The 6,389-nt window shown below is 34.6% G+C and overlaps 1 protein-coding gene across 2 annotated transcripts in view; it reads right to left on the reverse strand.

Moving 5' to 3' along the window:
* Nucleotides 1-6,389, reverse strand: part of LOC145263834 (ras-related protein Ral-A-like) — a 206,404-nt gene that overhangs the window by 154,619 nt on the left and 45,396 nt on the right. The window contains exon 1 of one of the 2 annotated variants that reach the window (XM_080120901.1): nt 3,710-4,018. The exons of the other annotated variant lie outside the window; for it this stretch is intronic. The gene's annotated coding sequence lies outside the window, so the exon portion shown is untranslated. Of the gene's footprint in view, nt 1-3,709; nt 4,019-6,389 lie in introns of those variants that run through there. 2 annotated transcript variants of the gene reach the window in all.

Below are 6,389 nucleotides of genomic sequence, written 5' to 3' on the forward strand. Positions count from 1 at the left end.
CTGTTCTAGAAAAGAACAGACTAAAAAAATGTGAAATGAATAAAAAAAAGTCACCTTTTTAATCAAACAATCTATGAAAATGGTGGCATAAAATTTAATCAAATGGAAGAAGAGCCAATAAAAAAAGGTGGAAAACCTTTGACATTTCGAACTGATGTCTTTTAGAATGGCAGCGAAGACGCTATCCTTCCAGGCATTACCTCCTTCGAGATGGGTCTACTTGCCTCTCCACGAGGGCAGAATTAGATCGATTAGCGGACCTGTACGAGAGTGTTCACCCCTACAAAAATGTTTTACTCCTTTTTTGGTATTATTATACAAACACCGTGACAGCGTTAGGGTTAGGGTTAATTCGCTGTCACGGTGTTTGTATAAATTTACCACTTTTTTTTCCGACGACTATCATAGATTACATACTTAACTATCATTTTAGCGGAAAAAATTTGGAAAAAAACAAAATTAATGACTTTTAAGAAGGGGGTTCACTTTCTCGTTACTTCATTGCTACCTGACTTACTGTCCATTTCTTTACCGACGTGTCACGTGACTAGAATATGTTTTTCAAACATTTTTTCTGCTAATATGATTATTAAGTCTGTAATCTATGATAATTGTCGGAAAGTTTTTTTAAAAAAAGGTGAAAAACAAGCATTTTTAAGGGATGGGCACTCTCGTACTGGTCCGCCGATCGATTCTTTATGTGAGTAAAATCCAATTCACGAAAAGGAGCACATTGGATTGGGACCAAATTAAAAATAGCTCAATTTAGAAGGAATTCTCCTCCTCCACAGACCGAGGACAAAAAAAAAAAAAAGTGTAGCAAAACTGTAGCATCTTGAATCCTACACTTTGCTCCGCCGGGATCCCCCCGCCCCGGCACAAAATCACAAGTCTAGACTATTTCTGAAGTGGCCCCCCTCTTCCTGTTGATTAGTATAGAACGCTGATCCTATTATAGAAGGTCCACCCTCCCAGGTTTTGCATTCTCTCTTTGAGAAGGGTATTGCTAATCGCCTGCCGGGGAATGTCAACGGGGCTACCCGGACATTATTTGCAGTCAAAGGTGATCCTCCTCCGGAGCATTGGCTCTTCAATCCCACGTTACGACCCTTGTGTCACATCGTCATGGGAAAGAGATAAATACCTAGATACTACACTTTGCTCTTAACCAAAAAACGTGTTGGGTTATTTATTGTGTGAGGTAGTGTCGACAGGATTATGTTCAGGTCATTTTTTGTTTCCAGTGGTTATAATTAGTTTCTAAAACGTGAAAAAAAAATATCCAAAGTTATTTGGTAAAAAACAATTTAACCTGTTGAATATGTTCGAGGATAAAATACGTTTCCATGTAGTTTACTTGCCATAAAGAGGTTCCCCCTTTTCATTTCACTTTCACTTATTGTAATCACCTTCATCCTTATCGATATAAGGGTGAAAGTGCATTGGGGGATCACAAGAAGACGGTCAATTTGCACTGGTTGTCCAACCTGCAAAGAGTGCTTATTCCGAAAGCCGTTCTTAACATGGAGAGGTTGGAGGTGTTGATTCCGAAAAGCATTTTATTTTCAACCTCCTCGTTCCCTCCAGTGCATTTTCACCCATAAGTTCTAATGTAACCTTAATTATTATCTCCCTATCTTTTATTAATTACTCCTCTTAATCAGGTAGAGCTTCTTCATCTATTCAAACAGGTTCGCCCTTTCTCTCCGAAAAAAAATCTATTTTTTTAAGTTAACTTTAGCTCTACTAATAAACTGAGAATTGTTGAGGTAACTGTTCCGTGTTCTGATAGATTTTATATTTTCTGTCCGCGGTCGCTGAAATAGAAATCTTTCTAGACCGAGGCATTTGGGGGGGGCACAATTCAGAGTGCCCTTTTATTCATGAAAACGAATTTTCTTAAAAATCGATCTTGCGTCAAAAACTGGCCTCGTCATGGGGGGGGGGGGTAAAAGGTAATATATACGTAATGTATGTTATGTAGTATCTTAGAAGTGGGATATCTTTACGATTATTGTTTCCACTTCACTTCCGGTTGCTCCTTCGTTTATAATTGATATTTTTACAGCTATCTTTTGTTTATTCAGTTGTTAGATAAAAATACATAATGGGTAAAATTATGTTAAAACAGCTTTTCTAAATATTTAGAAAAGCTGTTCTTAATCAGAACTGAAGTGGAAACTAATCGCATATATATATATATATATATATATATATATATATATATATACTTGATGAGCCGGCGTTCCCCGTTCCACTTAACAAATTTACCGAATTTCCATTACTAACAATTACTATATTCTCCAATTGACTACTGTACACTCTTAAGTTCCTCGAGTGGTCTCTGGGCCTTGATAAGTGGTTATGCCTATGTAAACACACACACACACACACACAAGTACGTAGAAATTGAAAATTTTCTTTATCGGTGACATTTTATATAACAAACATTTCATTAAATAAAAAAAAAATATGGTTTTTTGTTTTCCTCGCTGGAAAACATTTATTACTTTGATCTTTTGCAGTGTTCCCTTTTTAGTGTTTTTAATGGATCGAATGTATTATTCGATTTGTTTGGCCTTTTGTGGTTAAAAAAAAAAAAAAAAAAAAAAAACGGTACTTTTGAAGAGGTAGTATTTTCAAGTTGAAGTTAACTTTTACGTGGTATCTTTTTGTGTATTAAACTGTTAGATGAGAGTTCAGAATAGTTTCTAAATAACATTATTTTAGCGCAGTCCGTAAACTGCAAAAATATCCTTTCTCTTATTATAGGAAGTTTGGGGTTTACTGCACACAGATTCGAAAAAGTTGGTAAATTTATACAAACACCGTGACAGCGAATTAACCCTAACCCTAACCCTAAACCCTAACCCTAAACCCTAACCCTGTCACGGTGTTTGTATAATAATACCAAAAAGTTGTCAAAAAAACAAATAAATGTTATAAAAAGCAAGGTAAGTTACTTTTCTACCTAACTGGATATGTCTTTGGTGTTTTTATTTAATGTAACATGTTTATTCAGCTCGAAATACATACAGTGTTTACCGATGTATTGGAAAATTTAAAATGGCGCCCAACTCTCTCTTTCACACGTTAAGTTTGGGAAAAGGAGTTAAAAATTTTAAAAATATGCCAAATACTGTTAAAACCCCACCGAATATGTCAGCCTATGTTACGGTAACATATATTAGGTGAGTTACTAACAGTATTTTGTCTAGTTTTTTATTTATAACTCCTTTTCCCAAACTTACAGTGTCCGGACGCCATTTTAAATTTTCCAATACATCGGTAAACACTGTTTTTCGAGCTGAATAAACACGTTACATTAAATAAAAACACTAGAAAATTATCCAGTTAGAGAGAAAAGTAACTTATCTTGCTTTTGATAACATTTATTTGTTATATATTTGTTTTTTTGACAACTTTTTCGAATCTATGTGTACAGTAATACAATTCCGAAAGCGTATTGTGTTAAATTATAAACTTGTACTCAAATCATTTACATTAAAAAAAAATTATTAAAAAAAAAAATTGAATCATAAATTAAAAAAAGGCCACAATAAAGCATTTTTTGTTTTTTAGTTTAACACTAGTGGAAATGTCACATCAAGGATTGACTGCCATGACCAAGTGCAATTATTCAACAAAATTATATTAAAAAAATTAAGTCTTGTGTGTGTTTAAATTAAAATAAATGATAGATACTTACAGTTTTATATTCCAAATTATTGGGAATTTCCCCCTTTTTTCTGTCCGACGGTAAAAGAACTCAAAATGTCAAAATACAAACAAGATAATGTCTTGTTTATTTGATGTAAAATGAATTTTTTTTTATTTTAATCTCAGTCGTCTGTTTGTTTTTGTAAATAAAATTTAAATATTGGTGGTTCAAATCTCTTTTAAAAAGGTAAAAATCCAACAGAGATTTACTTATAAAATATATTTTTATATATTGTTTTTAAATCAAGTTTTATTTGCGAAGAGCTTAAAAATATATTTTCAAAAAAAAAAAAAAAAATCCAGGGTTAGGGTTTAAAAAAAAAAAAGGAGGGGTGTAAAAAAAGGGGACTTTCTTTTAATGTATATATATATATATATATTATTTAATCATAAAACAAGTATTATTTAAGCTCTAATTTGAACACTAATCAACCAAGAAGGAAAATATTATTGAAATCGCAACATCAATGCAAGTTTTTTTTTTTTTTTTTTAATATATTTGGAGTAAAAAAAAAATCCTATGTACCGGTTAGACTCCCACTGTCTGTAAAAACAGGGCAAACGTCGATATTTATCAATTTCTATATCTTTCTTGGTTGTTGTGATAATCCTTCGCGTTGAGTATTCGCCTTTTTATAAATATATATAATTTTTGTCTTAACAACAGTGAGAATTATTTTTTTTTTTATTATTATTATTATTCTTTCTCCTGCCGTTTAGAAATTGCTCCCTTTAATGTCTTCTCCTCTCAACTTGCGTGTGACAACCGTCGATTTCCGGTTAGCATTGCATGACGGGAGAAACAATTCTGACCAATGAGCGACCGTTTTTCTAAGGCATTTCACCTCCATGTCGGGTCGCTAGCAGACAGCCGGCGGTGCGTCAACAAGGAATGAACGAAAGTACATTATTACCATGCGTCCATTTTATCTGCGCGTTTTTACTGTTTGTTTTTTTATTTAATACTCTTTTTCATCCGAAACAAGCCGTATTCCCACTTGAAACATGAGAAACTACTATTTTTGATCGTGTCTAACAAGTGACTGAAGGTAGTTGAGCAGCGAGATGTCTGTTCACATTACATTTAAACTACTGCCGTTTAGTACAAACGGGAAAGCAGGAAACACTGCGGATATTCCAAAGTCCAGCAATCCGATGGAAAAAAAAAAGACTATTAGAGTAAAAGGCTTTCCGGCATCTAGGCAACCTCTACCGTGAAAGGGTGGGATTTTGCTGCTTGTCGGGTTAGTCGAGGGTATTTACGTTGATGAGCACATTTCATTGAAATATTTGTAAAACAGGCATATGGATGCAAAAATACAGCCATGGGACAGAGATTGGAGCTTGGCCGACAGTATGGTATCTATTAGATTTGAGATTTATTTTTGGACCCTGCCTAAGAGTGAGAGACTAGTGGTAGATGCGCCAGTCTGGGTGTGGCAACAATACTCCGTGCATGGACGAATTGTGGTTTTGTAAAGATATAAAATGCTCTTTGGTGCGTGGTGGCAATTTGATTTCGAATTTAAAAGTGACAAACTTACGGACGGACATAGATTATTGATAGATGGCTGTATCTATTAATATAGACTCCATGGAAGCATCTTATAATGCTATTTCGGACAAACAAACGGACAGACAGAAACTATTGATAAAGAGGCAGAAATACATTTAAAAGTACGTTTTCGAATTTAAGTGTGATAGATCAGTGGCGTAGCAAGAGGGGGGGGGGTCCGCACCCACCGGGCAGTACGTGCCAGGGAGCGGTATTCTTGATAGCGTAAAAATAGAAAACAGAAAAAATAAAATAAAATAATGAATAATATAATACAAACCTAACAAAAAAATCTGAAATTTTATAACAAATTGAGTTTTTTCAGATCGTAATGCGTGTGTGGGGGGGGTCTGTGTGTGTGTGTGTTTGTGTGTAATACTGTTTTTAAACGGATTTAGATCCATCCCTGATTGAAATTCCATGAAAATAAATATTTTGAGGACTTTCTGGAATTTTGAAGGTTAACGGGATTATCAACGACCGGCCAAGGGAAAGGGGGGGGGGGGGACAAATCTTACGACCGCCCCGAGTGACAAAATATAGTTGCTACACCACTGTGACAGACATACGGACTTATTGATAGAGAGGCATAAAAAAAAAAAAAAAAACCATCTAAAAAGTGCTATATCGAACTGACAGACATATCCTCCTATAAAGCTGCATGGACGTATCTGATATACTATTTCAAATTTGTACGTGACATACAGACAGATAATAAGCCTTTTGATATAGATTCATGGAGGCATTTTAAAATGCGGTGCTTGTGTAGACACTCGTCAGAGAAGACTGGCTACCGGGTAGAGCTTAATATATCCAAACAGGTTAGCCCTCTCTCTTTGAAAGAGATTTCATTTTTTTTTTCATGTTAGTTTTATATATATATATATATATATATATATATATATATATATATATATATATATATTAAAGACTTCCTTCAGTCTTGACAGACTATGGATACCCACTGTAAGAGTGCCTGCACGGGATATTTTTGTGGCAAGAGTTGTGCAATCTCCAACCATACATCTCCTGAATCGACATTGTTGAATACCAGTGGCCAGTGGAGGTTCAGGACGACTGGAAACAAATGCCTACATAAGCGGAAAGCACATAC

Source organism: Euprymna scolopes, chromosome 39 (genome assembly GCF_053919585.1).
Source record: "Euprymna scolopes isolate OS-2025 chromosome 39, ASM5391958v1, whole genome shotgun sequence".
In the NCBI taxonomy this organism is placed as follows: domain Eukaryota; kingdom Metazoa; phylum Mollusca; class Cephalopoda; order Sepiida; family Sepiolidae; genus Euprymna; species Euprymna scolopes.